Here is a 22,888-nt window from a genome sequence, read left to right on the forward strand (position 1 = left end):
GTGGTCCCAATAGTACTGGTGACTCACACGGTGGCCCTTTTAGTAATACTGGCCCCTGCAGTGGCCCCAATAGTACTAGCTTCCCCAGTTGTAGAAGTGATCCTCATAGTGGCCCCAATAGTACTAATGAACGCCACAGAGTCCTTAATTGTACTAGTGACCCCCTATGGTACTAGTAAAGCACACAGTGGCCTAAGTAGAACTGGTGACCCCCAATAGTACAAGTGATCCCCAATAGTACCAGTGATCCCCAATAGTACTAGTCACCCACATAGTGGTCCCAATAGTACTGGTAGCCCTTTTAGTAATACTGCCCCCTGCAATGGCTCCAATAGTACTAATAACCCCACAGAGGCCTCAATTATACTAGTGACCCCAATAGCACTATATAATTACAGAATGGTAGAGTCTGAAGGGAACTCCAGGATTATCGGGTCCAACCCCCTGCTCAGTACAGGATCACTAAATCATCCCAGACTGATGTCTGCCCAGCCTCTGAAGACTTCCATTGAAGGAGAACCCCCCACCTCCTGTGGCAACCTGTTCCACTCATTGAGCCCCCTCACTGTCTAATATGTAATCTGTGTCTCCTCCCTTTCAGTTTCATCCCATTGCTTCTAGTCTTTCCTTGTACAGATGAGAATAGGGCTGATCCCTCTGCACTGTGACAGCCCTTCAGGTATTTGTAGACAGCTATTAAGTCTCCTCTCAGCCTTCTCTTCTGCTAAACATTCCCAGATCCTTTACCCGTTCCTCATAGGACATGATTTGCAGACCGCTCACCCTCTTGGTCTTCTGCTTCTGTAGTAATAGTGACCCCCAAAGTGTCCTCTGTAGTAATAGTGACCTTGACAATGGCGCAAGTAGTACTAGTGACCCCTACATTGGCAATGGTAGTGCTTATGACCCTCACAATGGCTCCAGTAGTACTAGTAACCCCCACAGTAGCCCCATTAGTAATACCAAGCCCCCCTCCCCCACACACAAACACACACAGTGGCCCCATTAGTAATACTGACCCCCCACAGCGGCCACAGTAGTATTACTGCCCCCCCCCCCCACACACACACACAGCGGTCCCAGTAGTAATACTGAACCCCACAGTGGCAATGATAGTACTTGTGACCCTCACAATGGCGCCAGTAGTACTAGTAACCCCCACATTGGCTCTGGTAGTACTTGTGACCCACACAGTGGCCCAATTAGTAATAGTGACCCTCAAAATGGCCCCAGTAGTACTAGTGACCTCCCACATTGGCCCCAGTAGTACTAGTGACCTCCCACATTGGCCACAGTAGTACTAGTGACCCCCCACATTGGCCCCAGTAGTACTAGTGACCTCCCACATTGGCCCCAGTAGTACTAGTGACCTCCCACATTGGCCCCAGTAGTACTAGTGACCTCCCACATTGGCCCCAGTAGTACTAGTGACCTCCCACATTGGTACTGGTAGTATTTGTGACCCCCACAGTGGCCTCAGTAGTAACGGTGAACACACACAGTGGCCCAATTAGTAATAGTGACCCTCACAATGGCCCCAGTAGTACTAGTAACCCACACATTGGTTATATTGGTATTAGTGACCCCGGTAGTAATAATGACCTCCACTGTGGCCTCAGTAGCTATGATGAACCCCCACAGTAGCCTCAGTAGTACTAGTAACCACTTTGGCACTGGTAATACTTGTGACCCTTATAATAGACACAGTAGTACCAGTGACCGACACAGTGGTCCCATTAGTAATACTGACCCTCACAGTGGACCAGGTAGTAATAGTGACCTCCACTGTGGCCCCATTTGTATCCTGCAAGCAGATGCTGTGGGGGATTTTAGGGGCCACAGGTTTAGCAGCTGCAGCCCCCGGCAGACCAGAGCTATGGACTGAGTAAGTGAAATGCCTGTCAGGTTGCTCCCTGGCCGCTTCCAGCTGGCAACGATCTTTTATAAAATGACTAGTAAAAACTAGTTACTGGCCAGATGGCATCCCGGCGCCCACTGAGGACCTGCTGCCACCTGCGGTGTCGTGGTACAGGCACCCCTGAACTGCTGGGGATCATGTCCTATACCTGAGGCTCTACCTGATCCCTCAGCACTGTAGCCACTACCTCTGAGCCCCAGGTACAGGTGGCCCTTAGATCACGTGTAGCCACTTGTGGCCTCATATCTTGCCTGGTGTGAATGGGAAGGTGGCCCACTGACCGGACATGTCGGTAATAAGTGTCCCCCTGGCCATCAGCATACACATCCGATGACGTGGCCCCCAGATCACAAGACTACTGAAGACGCGCAGCGCGGACGACCCTTTAGTAACACGAGGCCCAGAGCTGCAGTGTCGTCACTGTGTGTCAGGAACAGATCTCAGGCACCATCTGCCATGAAGTTACAACCTGGGGGACTCATCTGGCATCGGGCCGGGTGGGAATGCCAATAGTTACACCCCTGCCACAAAAAGAGCCATCAAAGTAATACTGGTCACAGATGCCCCTCGCACGGATGCTGAAGTCCAATGCTGCACCCTGCAGTCCAGCTGCAGTACTACAAGCAGCCTCGCTAGCACCACCGAGCAGAGCGTTCACATGGAGAAGAACGGCGAAGTAAATGCGGAAGGCAGAAAGAAAGGGACGTCCGGGGGGCCAGAATGGGGCAGTATATTAGCTGTATGTAAAATAAAATGAACTGCGTCCAACTATGTGTGCAGTGCGACACATTATATGTACCATGTACCTGTATACAGATTATATGTACCATGTACCTGTATACAGATTATATGTACCCGTATACAGATTATATGTACAAGTATACTGATTATATGTACCATGTGCCTGTATACAGATTATATGTACCTGTATACAGATTATATGTACCATGTACCTGTATACAGATTATATCTGCCTGCCTGTATACAGATTATATGTACAAGTATACTGATTATATGTACCATGTGCCTGTATACAGATTATATGTGCCGGTATACAGATTATATGTACAAGTATACTGATTATATGTGCCTGTATACAGATTATATGTACTTGTATACAGTTTATATGTACCAGTATACAGATTATATGTACAAGTATACTGATTTTATGTACCATGTACCTGTATATAGATGATATGTGCCGGTATACAGATTATATGTGCCTGTATACAGATTATATGTACAAGTATACAGATTATATGTACAAGTATACTGATTATATGTACCTGTATACAGATTATATGTAGCTGTATACAGATTATATGTACAAGTATACTGATTATATGTACCTGTATACAGATTATATGTGCCTGTATACAGATTATATGTACCAATATACAGATTATATGTACAAGTATACTGATTATATGTACCTGTATACAGATTATATGTACCTGTATACAGATTATATGTACAAGTATACTGATTATATGTACCCGTATACTGATTATATGTGCCTGTATGCAGATTATATGTGCCTGTATACAGATTATATGTACACGTATACAGATTATATGTACCTGTATACAGATTATATGTACCATGTACCTGTATACAGATTATATGTGCCTGTATACAGAATATATGTACCTGTATATAGATTATATGTACCTGTATACAGATTATATGTACCAATATACAGATTATATGTACAAGTATACTGATTATATGTACCTGTATACAGATTATATGTACCAATATACAGATTATATGTACAAGTATACTGATTATATGTACCTGTATACAGATTATATGTGCCTGTATACAGATTATATGTACACGTATACAGATTATATGTACCTGTATACAGATTATATGTACCATGTACCTGTATACAGATTATATGTGCCTGTATACAGAATATATGTACCTGTATGCAGATTATATGTACCTGTATACAGATTATATGTACCTGTATGCAGATAATATGTGTCTGTATACAGATTATATGTACCAGTATACAGAGTATATGTACATGTATACAGATTATATGTACAAGTATACTGATTATATGTACCATGTACCTGTATACAGATTATATGTACCATGTACCTGTATACAGATTATATGTGCCTGTCTTCCGATTATATGTACCAGTATACAGATTTAATGTGCCTGTATATAGATTATATGTACCTGTATGCAGATTACATGTACAAGTATACAGATTGTGTACAATGCACCTGTATACAGATTATATGTGCCTTAATACAGATTATATGTACAAGTTTACAGATTATATGTGCCTGTATACAGATTGTATGTACCAGTATACAGATTATATGTACAATGTACCTGTATACAGATTATATGTACCTGTATACAGATTATATGTACAATGTACCTGTAAACAGATTATATGTACCTGTATACAGATTATATGTACAATGTACCTGTATACAGATTAAAAGTACAATGTACCTGTATACAGATTATATGTACTTGTATACAGATTATATGTACCTGTATACAGATTATATGTACCTGTATGCAGATTATATGTACCTGTATACAGATTATATATACCTGTATACAGATTATATGTACCATATACCTGTATATAGATTATATGTACCTGTATACAGATTATATGTACCTGTATAGAGATTATATGTACCATGTGCCTGTATACAGATTATATGTACCATGTACCTGCATACAGATTATATGTGCCTGTATACAGATTATATGTACCCGTATATAGATTATATGTACCTGTATACAGATTATATGTACCTGTATACAGATTACATGTACCTGTATGCATATTATATGTACAATGTACCTGTATACAGATTATATGTACCATGTGCCTGTATACAGATTATATGTGCCTGTATATAGATTATATGTACAATGTACCTGTATACCGATTATATGAACCTATATACAGATTATATGTACCATGTGCCTGTATACAGATTATATGTACCAGTATACAGATTATATGTACCTGTATGCATATTATATGTGCAATGTGCCTGTATACAGATTATATGTACCTGTATATAGATTATATGTACAATGTACCTGTATATAGATTATATGTACCATGTGCCTGTATACAGATTATATGTGCCTGTATATAGATTATATGTACAATGTACCTGTATACCGATTATTTGTACCTGTATACAGATTATATGTACCTGTATATAGATTATATGTACCTGTATACAGATTATATGTACCTGTATATAGATTATTTGTACCTGTATATAGATTATATGTACCTGTATACAGATTATATGTACCTGTATACAGATTATATGTACCAGTATACAGATTATATGTACCGTGTGCCTGTATACAGATTATATGTACCAGTATGCATATTATATGTGCAATGTACCTGTATACAGATTATATGTACCTGTATATAGATTATATGCACCTGCATACAGATTATATGTACAATGTACCTTATACAGATTATATGTACCTGTATACAGATTATATGTACCTGTATACAGATTATATGTGCCAGTATGCAGGTTATATGTGCCTGTATACAGATTATATGTGCCTGTATACAGATTATATGTACCTGTATATAGATTATATGTACCTGTATACAGATTATATGTAGCATGTGCCTGTATACAGATTATATGTGCCTGTATATAGATTATATGTACAATGTACCTGTATACCGATTATATATGCCTGTATATAGATTATATGTGCCTGTATACTGATTATATGTACCTGTATACATATTATATGTACCATGTACCTGCATACAGATTATATATGCCTGTATACAGATTATATGTACCTGTATATAGATTATATGTACCTGTATACAGATTATATGTAGCATGTGCCTGTATACAGATTATATGTACAATGTACCTGTATACCGATTATATATGCCTGTATATAGATTATATGTGCCTGTATACTGATTATATGTACCTGTATACAGATTATATGTACCTGTATAGAGATTATATGTACCTGTATGCATATTATATGTGCAATGTACCTGTATACAGATTATATGTGCCTGTATACAGATTATATGCACCTGTATACAGATTATATGTACAATGTACCTGTATACAGATTATATGTACCATGTGTCTGTATACAGATTATATGTACCTGTATATAGATTATATGCACCTGTATACAAATTATATGTACAATGTACCTGTATACAGATTATATGTGCCTGTATATAGATTATATGTACCAGTATACAGATTATATGTACAAGTATACTGATTATATGTACAAGTATACTGATTATACGTACCTGTATAAAGATTATATGTGCCTGCATATAGATTATATGTACCATGTACCTGTATACAGATTATATGTACCTGTATACAGATTATATGTGCCTGTATACAGATTATATGTACCATGTACCTGTATACAGATTATATGTGCCTGTATACAGATTATATGTACCTGTATACAGATTATATGTACCATGTACCTGTATACAGATTATATGTACAAGTATACAGATTATATGTGCCTGTATACAGATTATATGTACAAGTATACAGATTATATGTACCTGTATACGGATTATATGTGCCTGTATATAGATTATATGTACCTGCATACAGATTATATGTAACATGTACCTGTATACAGATTATATGTGCCTGTCTTCCGATTATATGTACCAGTATACAGATTTAATGTGCCTGTATATAGATTATATGTACCTGTATGCAGATTACATGTACAAGTATACAGATTGTGTACAATGCACCTGTATACAGATTATATGTGCCTTAATACAGATTATATGTACAAGTTTACAGATTATATGTGCCTGTATACAGATTGTATGTACCAGTATACGGATTATATGTACAATGTACCTGTATACAGATTATATGTACCTGTATACAGATTATATGTACAATGTACCTGTAAACAGATTATATGTACCTGTATACAGATTATATGTACAATGTACCTGTATACAGATTATATGTACTTGTATACAGATTATATGTACCTGTATACAGATTATATGTACCTGTATGCAGATTATATGTACCTGTATACAGATTATATGTACCATGTACCTGTATATAGATTATATGTACCTGTATACAGATTATATGTACCTGTATAGAGATTATATGTACCATGTGCCTGTATACAGATTATATGTACCATGTACCTGCATACAGATTATATGTGCCTGTATACAGATTATATGTACCCGTATATAGATTATATGTACCTGTATACAGATTATATGTACCTGTATACAGATTACATGTACCTGTATGCATATTATATGTACAATGTACCTGTATACAGATTATATGTACCATGTGCCTGTATACAGATTATATGTGCCTGTATATAGATTATATGTACAATGTACCTGTATACCGATTATATGAACCTGTATACAGATTATATGTACCATGTGCCTGTATACAGATTATATGTACCAGTATACAGATTATATGTACCTGTATGCATATTATATGTGCAATGTACCTGTATACAGATTATATGTACCTGTATATAGATTATATGTACAATGTACCTGTATATAGATTATATGTACCATGTGCCTGTATACAGATTATATGTGCCTGTATATAGATTATATGTACAATGTACCTGTATACCGATTATTTGTACCTGTATACAGATTATATGTACAATGTACCTGTATATAGATTATATCTACCTGTATACAGATTATATGTACCTGTATACAGATTATATGTACCATGTACCTGTATATAGATTATATGTGCCTGTATATAGATTATATGTACCTGTATACAGATTATATGTACCTGTATACAGATTATATGTACCAGTATACAGATTATATGTACCGTGTGCCTGTATACAGATTATATGTACCAGTATGCATATTATATGTGCAATGTACCTGTATACAGATTATATGTACCTGTATATAGATTATATGCACCTGTATACAGATTATATGTACAATGTACCTTATACAGATTATATGTACCTGTATACAGATTATATGTACCTGTATACAGATTATATGTGCCAGTATGCAGGTTATATGTGCCTGTATACAGATTATATGTGCCTGTATACAGATTATATGTACAATGTAGCTGTATACAGATTATATGTTCCTGTATACAGATTATATGTGCCAGTATGCAGGTTATATGTGCCAGTATGCAGATTATATGTGCCTGTATACAGATTATATGTACAATGTAGCTGTATACAGATTATATGTGCCTGTATACAGATTATATGTACCTGCATACAGATTATATGTGCCAGTATGCAGGTTATATGTGCCTGTATACAGATTATATGTGCCTGTATACAGATTATATGTACAATGTAGCTGTATACAGATTATATGTGCCTGTATACAGATTATATGCACCTGTATACAGATTATACGTACCAATATACAGATTATATGTACCTGTATACAGATTATATGTACCAGTATACAGATTATATGTACCATGTACCTGTATATAGATTATATGTACCTGTATACAGATTATATGTGCCATGTACCTGTATATAGATTATATGTGCCTGTATACAGATTATATGTGCCTGTATACAGATTATGTGTACAATGTACCTGTATACAGATTATATGTGCCAGTATGCAGGTTATATGTGCCTGTATACAGATTATATGTGCCTGTATACAGATTATATGTACAATGTAGCTGTATACAGATTATATGTGCCTGTATACAGATTATATGTACCTGTATACAGATTATATGTGCCAGTATGCAGGTTATATGTGCCTGTATACAGATTATATGTGCCTGTATACAGATTATATGTACAATGTAGCTGTATACAGATTATGTGTGCCTGTATACAGATTATATGTACAATGCACCTGTATACAGATTATACGTACCAATATACAGATTATATGTACCTGTATATAGATTATATGTACCTATATACAGATTATATGTGCCTGTATACAGATTATATGTACCTGTATATAGATTATATGTACCTATATACAGATTATATGTACAATGTAGCTGTATACAGATTATACGTACCAATATACAGATTATATGTACCTGTATACAGATTATATGTACCAGTATACAGATTATATGTACCATGTACCTGTATATAGATTATATGTACCTATTTACAGATTATATGTACAATGTAGCTGTATACAGATTATATGTGCCTGTATACAGATTATATGTACCTGTATACAGATTATATGTACAATGCACCTGTATACAGATTATACGTACCAATATACAGATTATATGTACCTGTATACAGATTATATGTACCATGTACCTGTATATAGATTATTTGTACCTGTTTACAGATTATATGTACCATGTACCTGTATATAGATTATATGTGCCTGTATATAGATTATATGTACCTGTATACAGATTATATGTACCAGTATACAGATTATATGTACCATGTACCTGTATATAGATTATATGTACCTGTATACAGATTATATGTACCATGTACCTGTATATAGATTATATGTGCCTGTATACAGATTATATGTGCCTGTATACAGATTATATGTACCTGTATACAGATTATATGTACCAGTATGCTTTGAAGTGGCCCGGCTGCTTGCTTTTCCGTTGCGGCCGGCGCTCCCATAGAGGAGAGCGCGGCCGTGACATAAATAAACAAAAAAGAAAAGATAAATAGACATGCTTTATTTACCGCAGCGGATAAGCTGTCCCGTGTGGACAAGGTTTCTGAGAAACCTCGTCCACATGGCTGGCTAATCCCGAGATTAGCGGCCGCGGGCGGTTTCGCCGCGGGCGGATCTGCTGTGGCAAAACCGCGGCAAATCCGCGCTGTGTGAACCCAGCCTTAGTCTGGCTCAGCCTCAGCACCTGGGCTGATTGAGCTCGCGCCACACCCTGGAGTGGAGGAGGTGGAATGGACAGCCCCACTACCAACCTGCCATCCATTCAGAAAAAACCCAGCCCGGATATTTTTAAAGAACAGATCTCCACCAACTGCTTGCTGGAGACCACATTACACTCCTGGTTTCTTACGTCTCCAATAGAGGGACGTGACCTTCCTCCAGTCCCCTTATGCATAATACCAGAACCGAGGGGCGACATAGCGACCATCCACGACTTCACCCCTCAGTACCTCACATACCCTCCCCCTCTACTCGAACCTGTAGGGGCGAACACCTTTACTCATCAAGCAGTGGGTTCGGGACAATGCATCGACAACGCATCGGCATTTCCTTGTAGCTTGCCAGCCCTGTGCTCTACATTAAATTTAAAGTTTTGTAAAGTAAGGAACCACCTCGTCACCCGAGCGTTTCACTCTTTGGCCTGACTCATCCAGGTGAGAGGGGAGTGGTCTGTCACCAATCTGAAATGTCGTCCCAGCAGGTAGTACTGTAGGGACTCTAAGGCCCACTTTATCGCCAGACACTCTCGTTCCACAATGCTATAATTTCTCTCTGCGGGGGTAAGTTTCCTACTAAGATAGGTGACTGGGTGCTCCTCGCCTCTAACCGCTTGGGAAAGGACAGCCCCCACACCTACATCAGACGCATCTGTCTGTACTACGAATGTTTTGCTGAGGGTGGGAGTAATTAAGACCGGCTCTCTACACAGGGCTGTCTTTAACTTCCGAAATGCCTGCTCGGCCTCGTCACTCCACTTGGTCATGGTGGAACTTCTTCCCTTTGTTAGCTCTGTCAAGGATGCTGCTATGGTGGCGGAGTTAGGGATGAACCTGCGGTAGTAGCCTACAATCCCTAGAAACACCCTCACCTGTTTCTTGGTCAATGGTTGGGGCCAGTTTTGGATGGTCTCTACTTTATTAATTTGGGCCTTAATAACTCCTCTTCCTATTATGTACCCCAAATAACGTGCTTCTTCCACTCCCAACGTACACTTCTTGGGGTTTGCCGTTAACCCTGCATCCTTGAGGGAATTAACTACCGCCTGTACTTTGGCTAAGTGACTCTCTCAGTCATTACTAAATATAATGATGTCATCCAGATAGGCGGAGGCATACCGACATTGCGGCCTCAGGATGATATCCATCATCCTTTGGAACGTAGCTGGTGCTCCATGTAGCCCAAACGGTAGGCATACATACTAGAAGAGTCCCTCGGGAGTAGAAAAGGCAGTCTTTTCTTTGGCCTCGTCGGTAAGTGGTACCTGCCAATACCCTTTAGTCAGGTCTAAGGTAGAGAAGAACCAAACATGTCCTAGCCTTTCTATTAGCTCGTCTACTCATGGCATCGCGTAGGAGTCAAATTTAGAGACTTCGTTCAATTTCCTGAAGTCGTTGCAAAACCTCAGGGTGCCATCGGGCTTAGGAATCAGGACAATGGGACTAGACCATTCACTTTTTGACACTTCAGTGACCCCATGGTCCAACATGTTCTTTAGTTCCTCTGATATAGCCTGTCCACGTGCTTCAGGAATTCTGTAGGGTTTCACCCGGACCCTTACATAGGGTTCCGTGACGTTGTCATGTTTGACTACTGACGTACGTCCCGGCAGTTCTGAAAACACATCCGTGTTTCGAAGCACCAACTCCTTTGCCTCCTGTTTCTGTACCTTAGATAGGGACCCTGAGATAGCCACTTCAGGAGCTTTGTCCATGGACTTCACAAAAACCTGGCTGCTCGGCGCATTTACCGCTGCCAGAGACTCTTGTTCTTTCCAGGGTTTGAGCAAATTCACATGGTACACTTGCTCCGGCCTCCTCCTGCCAGGTTGGTACACTTTATAATTGACTTCTCCTATGCGCTCCGGCTTCCCCCTAGGGCCCCTGCCATTTGGCTAAGAACTTGCTCTCTACTGTAGGCACCAAAACTAGCACCCTATCTCCCGGGCAAGAGGTTCTGACTTTGGCCGACCTGTTATAGACCCGACTCTGTGCCACCTGTGCCTGTTCCAAGAGTTCCTTCACAATGGGCATGACAGCTGCTATCCTATCCTGCATTACTGAAATATGTTCTACCACACTTTTGTAGGGGGTGTGTTCACTTTCCCAAGTTTCTTTGGTGAGGTCGAGGAGACCTCGTGGGTGTCTACCATACAGCAGTTCAAATGGAGAAAAACCTGTGGGGGATTGGGGAACCTCCCGTATTGCGAACATCAAGGCTGGCAACAAGCAATCCCAATCCTTCCCATCTTGGCTTACCACCCTTTTTAACATACTCTTCAAAGTTTTATTAAACCTCTCGACCAGGCCGTCAGTTTACGGGTGATACACTGAGGTACGCAGTTGTTTAATCTTCAGAAGTTTGCACATCTCTCTCATTACTTTCAACATAAATAGAGTTCCTTGATCGGTAAGGATTAGAGATGAGCGAACGTACTCGTCCGAGCTTGATACTCGTTCGAGTATTAGGGTGTTCGAGATGCTCGTTACTCGAGACGAGCACCACGCGATGTTCGAGTTACTTTCACTTTCATCTCTGAGACAGTGCGCTTTTCTGGCAAATAGAAAGACAGGGAAGGCATTACAACTTCCCCCTGTGACGTTCAAGCCCTATACCACCCCCCTGCTGTGAGTGGCTGGGGAGATCAGGTGTCACCCGAGTATATAAATCGGCCCCTCCCGCAGCTCGCCTCAGATGCCTTGTGAGATAGCTGAGGGACAGTGGTGTTGGAGCTGCTGTAGGGAGAGCGTTAGGAGTTAGTGTAGGCTTCAAGAACTCCAACGGTCCTTCTTAGGGCCACATCTAACCGTGTGCAGTACTGTGGAGGCTGCTTTTAGCAGTGTTGCACATTTTTTTTTGGTATATCGGCCGTGCAGAGCATTGCGCCCTGCAGTAATACTCCAGGGATAGAATTGTGTAGGCAGGGCCAGAAGACATATATTATAGATTGAATATACGCAGTGGTCCTTTTGAAAAAAATATTTGAAAAAAATCTATTTGGCCTGCCTGTCACTGTGCTCAGTGTTCTGGGTCCGTGTCTGCTGGGGGTAGTAGTTCTGCAACTAAATACGCAGCCAGCTAAGTGTTACAGCAGGCTGGCGCCAAATTATTTCCTGACGTTCCGTAAGCGAACTCAGCCTACAACCACAGGCCAATAAGCGGCACATTAAATTACAGTGTTGTGTTTCTGCATTCCTGGTAATACAGCATGCTGAGGGGTAGGGGTAGGCCTAGAGGACGTGGGCGCGGCAGAGGACACGGAGACCCAAGTCAGGGTGTGGGCACAGGCTGAGCTCCTGATCCAGGTGTGTCGCAGCCGACTGCTGCGCGATTAGGAGAGAGGCACGTTTCTGGCGTCCCCACATTCATCGCCCAATTAATGGGTCCACGCGGGAGACCTTTATTAGAAAATGAGCAGTGTGAGCAGGTCCTGTCGTGGATGGCAGAAAGTGCTTCCAGCAACCTATCGTCCACCCAGAGTTCTGCGCCGTCCACTGCTGCAACTCTGAATCCTCTGGCTGCTGCTCCTCCTTCCTCCCAGCCTCCTCACTCCATGAAAATGAGACATTCTGAGGAGCAGGCAGACTACCAGGAACTGTTCTCGGGCCCCTGCTCAGATTGGGCAGCAGTGGTTCCTCTCCCACCAGAGGAGTTTATCGTGACTGATGCCCAACCATTGCAAAGTTCCCGGGGTGCGGGGGAAGAGGCTGGGGACTTCCGGCAACTGTTTCAAGACCTTTCAGTGGGTGAGGAGGACGATGACGATCAGACACAGTTGTCTATCAGTGAGGTAGTAGTAAGGGCAGTAAGTCCGAGGGAGGAGCGCACCGAGGATTCTGAGGAAGAGCAGCAGGACAATGAGGTGACTGACCCCACCTGGTGTGCAACGCCTACACAGGACAGGTCTTCAGAGGGGGAGGCAAGGGCAGCAGCAGGGCAGGTTGCAAGAGGCAGTGCGGTGGCCAGGGGTAGAGGCAGGGCCAGACCGAATAATCCACCAACTGTTTCCCAAAGCGCCCCCTCGCGCCATGCCACCCTGCAGAGGCCAAGGTGCTCAAAGGTCTGGCAGTTTTTCACTGAGATTGCAGACGACCGACGAACAGTGGTGTGCAACCTTTGTCGCGCCAAGATCAGCCGGGGAGCCACCACCAGCAGCCTCACCACCACCAGCATGCGCAGACATATGATGGCCAAGCACCCCACAAGGTGGGACGAAGGCCGTTCACCGCCTCCGGTTTGCACTGCTGCCTCTCCCCCTGTGCCCCAACCTGCCACTGAGATCCAACCCCGCTCTGAGGACACAGGCACTACCGTCTCATGGCCTGCACCCACACCCTCACCTCCGCTGTCCTCGACCCCATCCAGCAATGTCTGTCAGCGCAGCGTCCAGCCGTCGCTAGCGCAAGTGTTTGAGCGCAAGTACGCCGCCACGCACCCGCACGCTCAAGCGTTAAACGTGCACATTGCCAAATTTATCAGCCTGGAGATGCTGCCGTATAGGGTTGTGGAAACGGAGTCCTTCAAAAGTATGATGGCGGCGGCGGCGGCGGCCCCGCGCTACTCGGTTCCCAGTCGCCACTACTTTTCCCGATGTGCCGTCCCAGCCCTGCACGACCACGTCTCCCGCAACATTGTACGCGCCCTCACCAACGCGGTTACTGGCAAGGTCCACTTAACTACGGACACGTGGACAAGCACAGGTGGGCAGGGCCACTATATCTCCCTGACGGCACATTGGGTGAATTTAGTGGAGGCTGGGACAGAGTCAGAGCCTGGGACCGCTCACGTCCTACCCACCCCCAGAATTGCGGGCCACAGCTCGGTGGTGGTATCTGCGGCGGTGTATGCTTCCTCCACTAAACCACCCTCCTCCTCCTCCGCAACCTCTGTCTCGCAATCAAGATGTGTCAGCAGCAGCAGCACGTCGCCAGCAGTCGGTGTCGCGCGGCGTGGCAGCACAGCGGTGGGCAAGCGTCAGCAGGCCGTGCTGAAACTACTCAGCTTAGGAGAGAAGAGGCACATGGCCCACGAACTGCTGCAGGGTCTGACAGAGCAGACCGACCGCTGGCTTGCGCCGCTGAGCCTCCAACCGGGCATGGTCGTGTGTGACAACGGCCGTAACCTGGTGGCGGCTCTGCAGCTCGGCAGCTCGGCAGCCTCACGCACGTGCCATGCCTGGCCCACGTCTTTAATTTGGTGGTTCAGCGCTTTCTGAAAAGCTACCCTCGCTTGTCAGACCTGCTCGGAAAGGTGTGCCGGCTCTGCGCACATTTCCGCAAGTCCCACACGGACGCTGCCACCCTGTGCACCCTGCAACATCGGTTTAATCTGCCAGTGCACCGACTGCTACATGTTGGCCAGGCTGTATGAGCAGTGTAGAGCTATAGTGGAATACCAACTCCAACATGGGCGGCGCAGTGGGAGTCAGCCTCCTCAATTCTTTTCAGAAGAGTGGGCCTGGTTGGCAGACATCTGCCATGTCCTTGGAAACTTTGAGGAGTCTACCCAGGTGGTGAGCGGCGATGCTGCAATCATTAGCGTCACCATTCCTCTGCTATGCATCTTGAGAAGTTCCCTGCAAAGCATAAAGGCAGCTGCTTTGCACTCGGAAACAGAGTCGGGGGAAGACAGTATGTCGCTGGATAGTCAGAGCACCCGCCTGTCTATATTTCAGCGCGTTGAGGAGGAGGAGGAGCATGAGGAGGATGAGGAGGAGGGGGAAGAGACAGCTTGGCCCACTGGTGAGGGTAGACATGCTGCTGGCCTGTCATCCTTTCAGCGTGTATGGCCAGAGGAGGAGGAGGAGGAGGAGGATCCTGAAAGTGATCTTCCTAGTGCGGACAGCCATGTGTTGCGTACAGGTACCCTGGCACACATGGCTGACTTCATGTTAGGATGCCTTTCTCGTGACCCTCGCGTTACACGCATTCTGGCCACTACGGATTACTGGGTGTACACACTGCTCGACCCACGGTATAAGGAGAGCCTTTGCACTCTCATTCCCAAAGAGGAAAGGGGTTCGAGAATGATGCTATACCACAGGACCCTGGCGGACAAGCTGATGGTAAAATTCCCATCCGACAGCGCTAGTGGCCGAAGGCGCAGTTCCGAGGGCCAGGTAGCAGGGGAGGCGCGGAGATCAGGCAGCATGTACAGCGCAGGCAGGGGAACACTCTCTAAGGCCAATGACAGCTTTATGGCTCCCCAGCAAGACTGTGTCACCGCTCCCCAGTCAAGGCTGAGTCGGCGGGAGCACTGTAAAAGGATGGTGAGGGAGTACGTAGCCGATCGCACGACCGTCCTCCGTGACGCCTCTGCCCCCTACAACTACTGGGTGTCGAAGCTGGACACGTGGCCTGAACTAGCGCTGTATGCCCCGGAGGTGCTTGCTTGTCCTGCGGCTAGCGTCTTGTCGGAAAGGGTGTTTAGTGCGGCTGGGGGAATCATCACAGATAAGCGTACCCGCCTGTCAACCGACAGTGCCGACAGGCTAACACTCATCAAGATGAACAAAGCCTGGATTTCCCCAGACTTCTCTTCTCCACCAGCGGGCAGCAGCGATACCTAAACTATACGTAGGCTGCACCCGCGGATGGAAGCATCGTTCTCTATCACCATCAAAAACGGGGACCTTTTAGCTTCATCAATCTGTGTATAATATTCCTCCTCCTCCTCCTCCTCCTCCTCCTGAAACCTCACGTAATCACGCCGAACGGGCAATTTTTCTTAGGCCCACAAGGCTCAGTCATATGACTTTAGTAAACAATTTTTATACGTTTCAATGCTCATTAAAGCGTTGAAACTTTCACCTCAACCAATTTTTATTTTAACTGGGCTGCCTCCAGGCCTAGTTACCAAGCCACATTAACCAAAGCAATTAATGGGTTTCACCTGCCCTCTTGGCTGGCCATGGCCAATTTTTCTGACCTACATTAGTACTGTTGGTACACCAATTTTTTGGGGCCCTCGCCTACAGTGTAATCCAATTAATTTTTTGCCCACCTGCATTAAAGCTGATGTTACATCAGCTGTGATGGGCAATGCAATGGGATATATTTATGTACCGCCAGTGGGTTCCTGGCACCCACCCATGCTGTCGGTCCACAGGGAGTTGTAAATGCATCTGTGTCCACTTCTAAAGAACCCCAGTCTGACTGGGGCATGCAGTGTGGGCCGAAGCCCACCTGCATTAAGCATGACATTACTACCTCAGCTGTGTTGGGCAATGCAATGGGATACATTTATGTACAGCCGGTGGGTTCCAAGGAGCCACCCATGCTGTGGGTGCACACGGAATTCCCATTGCGGAGTTGTACCTGCCTGTGACTATTTATAAAAAACCGCGGTCTGATTGGGGCATGCAGACACCTTGACAGAATGAATAGTGTGTGGCACATAGGTTCCCCATTGCTATGCCCACGTGTGCAGCTCCAGATGGAGGTGGCACAGGATTGGATTTCTCATTGCTTCTGTACAGCATTGTGGACTATCGCCCCGCCCCTTTTAAAGAGGGTCGCTGCCTAGCCGTGCCAACCCTCTGCAGTGTGTGCCTGCGGTTCCTCTGGCAGACGCACTTATAAATAGACATGAGGGTGGCGTGGCATGAGGGCAGCTGAAGGCTGGGCAGGGACAGTTTGGTGTGCGCTGTGGACACTGGGTCGTGCGGGGGGGTTGGGCAGCATGTAACCCAGGAGAAGTGGCAGCGGAGTGTCATGCAGGCAGTGATTGTGCTTTGTTGGAGGTAGTGTGGTGCTTAGCTAAGGTATGCCATGCTAATGAGGGCTTTTCAGAAGTAAAAGTTGTTGGGAGGGGGGGGGGAGGCACTCTTGCCGCTATTGTGGCTTAATAGTGGGACCTGGGAACTTGAGATGCAGCCCAACATGTAGCCCCTCGCCTGCCCTATCCGTTTCTGTGTCGTTCCAATCACTTTCTTGAATTGCCCAGATTTTCACAAATGAAAACCTTAGCGAGCATCGGCGATATACAAAAATGCTCGGGTCGCCCCTTGACTTCAATGGGGCTCGTTACTCGAAACGAACCCTCGAGCATCGCGAAAAGTTCGTCCCGAGTAACGAGCACCCGAGCATTTTGGTGCTCGCTCATCTCTAGTAAGGATCTCTTTGGGAATACCGGTGCGGGAGAACATCTGGAACAGCTCTCGGGCAATGAGCTTGGAGAAGGTGTTCCTCAGGGAAATTGCCTCCGGGTACCGCGTGGCATAGTCTAGAATGACGAGTATATACTGATGTCCCCTAGCGGACTTCACTACTGGGCCGACTAGATTCATGGCAATCCGGTCGAAGGCTACCTCGATAACGGGTAAAGGCACCAATGGACTCCTGAAATGAGGTTTAGGGGCCGACAATTGACATATGGGGCATGAGGAGCAATACCGCTTAACCTCCTCATGTACCCCGGGCCAATAGAACCTTTGCAATACTCGTTTTCAGTTTTTTTTCGCCCCCAGATGACCTCCAAGCACATGTTTATGTGCCAGGTCGAGGACTATCCGGCGATAGGGTTGGGGTACCACTAGCTGTTCCAGTTCTTCCCCGCGCACCTTATCCACTCGGTACAACATGTCATTGTTAACAGCCGTATACAGGTATACTTCACTCCCACCTGAAGTTTGAGGTACTCTGTTTACTTTTGTTACGGCCTCACGGGCCCTGATCAACGTTGGGTCTTTCAGCTGAGCCGACCCAAAATTTTCACGGGACACCTCAAGTTTCGGCATGGCCGAAACGTCTGCCGGGCTTTCAGGGTCGCCTGCCAGAACAGCTAGGGGGGAATCGTCCTTGTGACCACTGGTCACCCCGACTGCGGGCCCAGCCGTGTCCGGGTCATACGGCTCAGGGTTTACCTCCTGACACACAACCTTTTCAGTCACATTCCTATTAACGGAAGTCCTTTTCCTCCACAAGGCCCAGAACAGTGGAAAGTCCCTTCCGATTATGGCCTCGTGTATGAGGGACTTAACCACTCCTACCTGGGTAGTGGTGCCGCACGGGGTGGCTATTGGTACAGTCGTGGTGGGGTACTCCCGAGTGTCGCAGTGGATGCACAGTACCCCCACCCGGCCTCCATTGTAGGCGGTTGAGTTCACCAATGACCCATGTACCAGGGTCACAAGGCTCCCGGAGTCCAACAGAGCCTGCACGAGGAAGTCCCCAATGTTCACTGCACACACCTGTGGCTCATCCTCGGACAGGCTTTCGGCGGCTAGCGCGGGGCGTGCGTATAGGGAGACCCTCCGCCCGGAGCTGCAGTCCATGGGCTCGGAGCCTAGGGGGCAGTGTGCTGCAACATGACCCTACTCATGGCACCGCCAACACTGTAGGTGTCTGGGGTCCCGCTCGCAAGCACCATGGGGTGGGCCAACCGCTGGCTCGCCTCCTGAACCCCCTCCCTTCTTCCACACAGGCCCCCTGGGAGCAGAATATGGCACAGTCTTACCCTCTCGACGGGGTCCCTTTTCATCTCTGGTGCGGCCCTGTCTCGTAGTGGCTTGTAACAACTCCTCCGTTGCATAATACCTCTCCACCAGGCTCACAAGGTGGTTGGCGTCAGTCGGCCCAGCTTGTCCCACCCAACGCTGTACCGCAGGAGGCAGGGAACGGTGGAAGGCATCCAGGACGACCCTCTCCACCATCTGCGCAGGAGTGCCGTCCTCTGGCTGAAGCCACTTTGAGACAAGGTGGAACAAATCATGCATCTGGGACCACGGCGGTAGGCTCTCCGAGTACCTCCAGGCATGTACCCGGCCTGCACGCACCTGTATGGTGACTCCCAGATGTGCCAGGATTTCCGCCCTCAGTTTGGCGTAATTAGGAAAATCCATTTCAAATCGTAATAGGCTTTTTGGGCCTCCCCCGACAGAAAAGGGGCCACGAGATCTGCCCACTGATCCGAGGGCAGCCCTTCACGTTCCGCAACCCTCTCAAAGACGTGAAAGTAGGCTTCCACATCGTCGTCGGCAGTCATTTTCTGCAGCGCAGCTTGCACCGAGGCCCTTGCGGATAGTGGTCCTCTCTGGGCCCCCTGGGGGTGGGTGCTCTGGCTGGCTGTGATCGCAGGCCGCTGTATCACCACCGCCTCTCGCAGGGTTGCCATTTGCTCCAACAGGAGGCGATTGGTTTCCTGTTGTAGATTGGCCTGCCCCATCTGTCGCACCCGGGCCCCCATGGCAGTAGTCTTTTTAGATAGGGCACTAGCGGCTTTTATCCAGGACATGCAGTGTTGGTTGCCGGTGTCTACTCGCTGCCTTCATCCGAAACACCATATGTGGGGAAATAGCTCGGTAGCGTGCGGGTTTAGCGATAGTCAGAGATGGATGCAGTCCAAAGCAGGCGTGACCTGCGTCTTTATTTTCTATATCAGCAACATAAACAGTCCAACCTTACTTCAGGCAAAACGGCAACATAAAAGTCCAGATTCGGCTATCAGGCCCTCCCGGCCTGATCAGGTCGCGCTTGGCAGGTGCAGCGCACACAGGATTTCTCTCCCCAGCCGGTCACACAGGCTGCCAGGGTCCAGCAGCCATCTCAGCCCCCCTGTGTCTGTGCACCTGCTATTTATGTGCACCCTTAGTCTGGCTCAGCCTCAGCACCTGAGCTGATTGGCCTCGCCCACACCCTGGGGTGGAGGAGGTGGAATGGACAGCCCCACTACCAACCTGCCATCCATTCCAAAAAAAACCCGGCCTGGATATTTTTCAACTACAGATTTCCACCAACTACTTGCTGGAGACCACATTACACTCCAACTTTCTTACGTCTCTAACAGCTCCTCCAGTCCCCTTATGCATAATACCAGAACCAAGGGGTGACGTAGCAACCGTCCACTACTACACCCTTCAGTACCTCACACTGTATACAGATTATATTTACCAGTATACAGATTATGTGCACAATGTACCTGTATACAGGTTATATGTGCCTGTATACAGATTAAATGTAGCTGTATATAGATTATATGTACCTGTATATAGATTATATGTACCTGTATACAGATTATATGTAGCTGTATACAGATCATGTGTACAATGTACCTGTATACAGATTATATGTGCCTGTATACAGATTATATGTGCCTGTATACAGATTATATGTGCCTGTATATAGATTATATGTGCCTGTATACAGATTATATGTACAATGTACCTGTATGCAGATTATATGTACCTGTATACAGATTATATGTGCCTGTATACAGATTATACTGTATGTACAATGTACCTATATACAGATTATATGTGCCTGTATATAGATTATATGTACCTATATACAGATTAGATGTGCCTGTATATAGATTACATGTAACTGTATACAGATTATATGCACCTGTATACAGATTGTATGTGAAATGTACCTGTATACAGATTATATGTACCTGTATACAGATTATATGTACTTGTACACAGATTGTAAGTACCATGCTCCTGTATACAGATTATATGTACCGTGTACCTGTATAGAGATTATATGTGCCGTATACAGATTATATGTGCCTGTATGCAGATTATATGTACAAAGTACCTGTATACAGATTATATATACCTGTATACAGATTATATGTGCCTGTACACAGATTATATGTACCTGTATACAGATTATATGTGCCTGTATACAGATTATATGTATAATATACCTGTATACAGATTATATGTACCTGTATACAGATTATATGTACCTGTATACAGATTATATGTACCATGTACCTGTATACAGATTATATGTGCCTGTATATAGATTGTGAGTACCATGCATCTGTATATTGATTATATGTATCTGTATACAGATTATATGTACAATGTACCTGTATACAGATTGTGAGTACCATGTACCTGTATACAGATTATGTGTGCTTGTATACAGATTATATGTGCCTGTAAACAGATTATTTGTACCTGTATACAGATTATATGTACAATGTACCTGTATACAGATTATATGAACCTGTTTACAGATTATATGTGCCTGTATACAGATTATTTGTGCCTGTATATAGATTATATGTGCCTGTATACAGATTATATGTGCCTGTATACAGATTATATGTACAATGTACCTGTATACAGATTATATGTGCCTGTATACAGATTACATGTACCTGTATACAGATTATATGTACAATGTACCCGTATACAGATTATATGTACCATGTGCCTGTATACAGATTATGTGTACAATATACCCGTATACAGATTATATGTACCATGTGCCTGTATACAGATTATATGTACAATGTACCCATATACAGATTATATGTACCATGTGCCTGTATACAGATTATGTGTAGAATGCACCTGTATACAGATTATATGTGCCTGTATACTGATTATATGTACCATGTACCTGTATACAGATTATATGAACCTGTATACAGATTATATGTACCTGTATACAGATTATATGTAGAATGAACCTGTATACAGATTGTATGTACCATGTACCTATATGCAGATTATATGTGCCTGTATACAGATTATATGTGCCTGTATACAGATTATGTGTACAATGCACCTGTATACAGATTATATGTGCCTGTATACAGATTATATGTACCTGTATACAGATTATATGTACCTGTATACAGATTATATGTACAATGTACCTTTATACAGATTATATGTACAATGTACCTGTATACAGATTATATATGCCTGTAAACAGATTATATGTACCTGTATACAGATTATATGTACCATGTGCCTGTATACAGATTATATGTACAATGTACCCATATACAGATTATATGTACCATGTGCCTGTATACAGATTATGTGTAGAATGCACCTGTATACAGATTATATGTGCCTGTATACTGATTATATGTACCATGTACCTGTATACAGATTATATGAACCTGTATACAGATTATATGTACCTGTATACAGATTATATGTAGAATGAACCTGTATACAGATTGTATATACCATGTACCTATATGCAGATTATATGTGCCTGTATACAGATTATATGTGCCTGTATACAGATTATGTGTACAAT

Source organism: Eleutherodactylus coqui, chromosome 5, assembly GCF_035609145.1.
Source record: "Eleutherodactylus coqui strain aEleCoq1 chromosome 5, aEleCoq1.hap1, whole genome shotgun sequence".
NCBI lineage: Eukaryota > Metazoa > Chordata > Amphibia > Anura > Eleutherodactylidae > Eleutherodactylus > Eleutherodactylus coqui.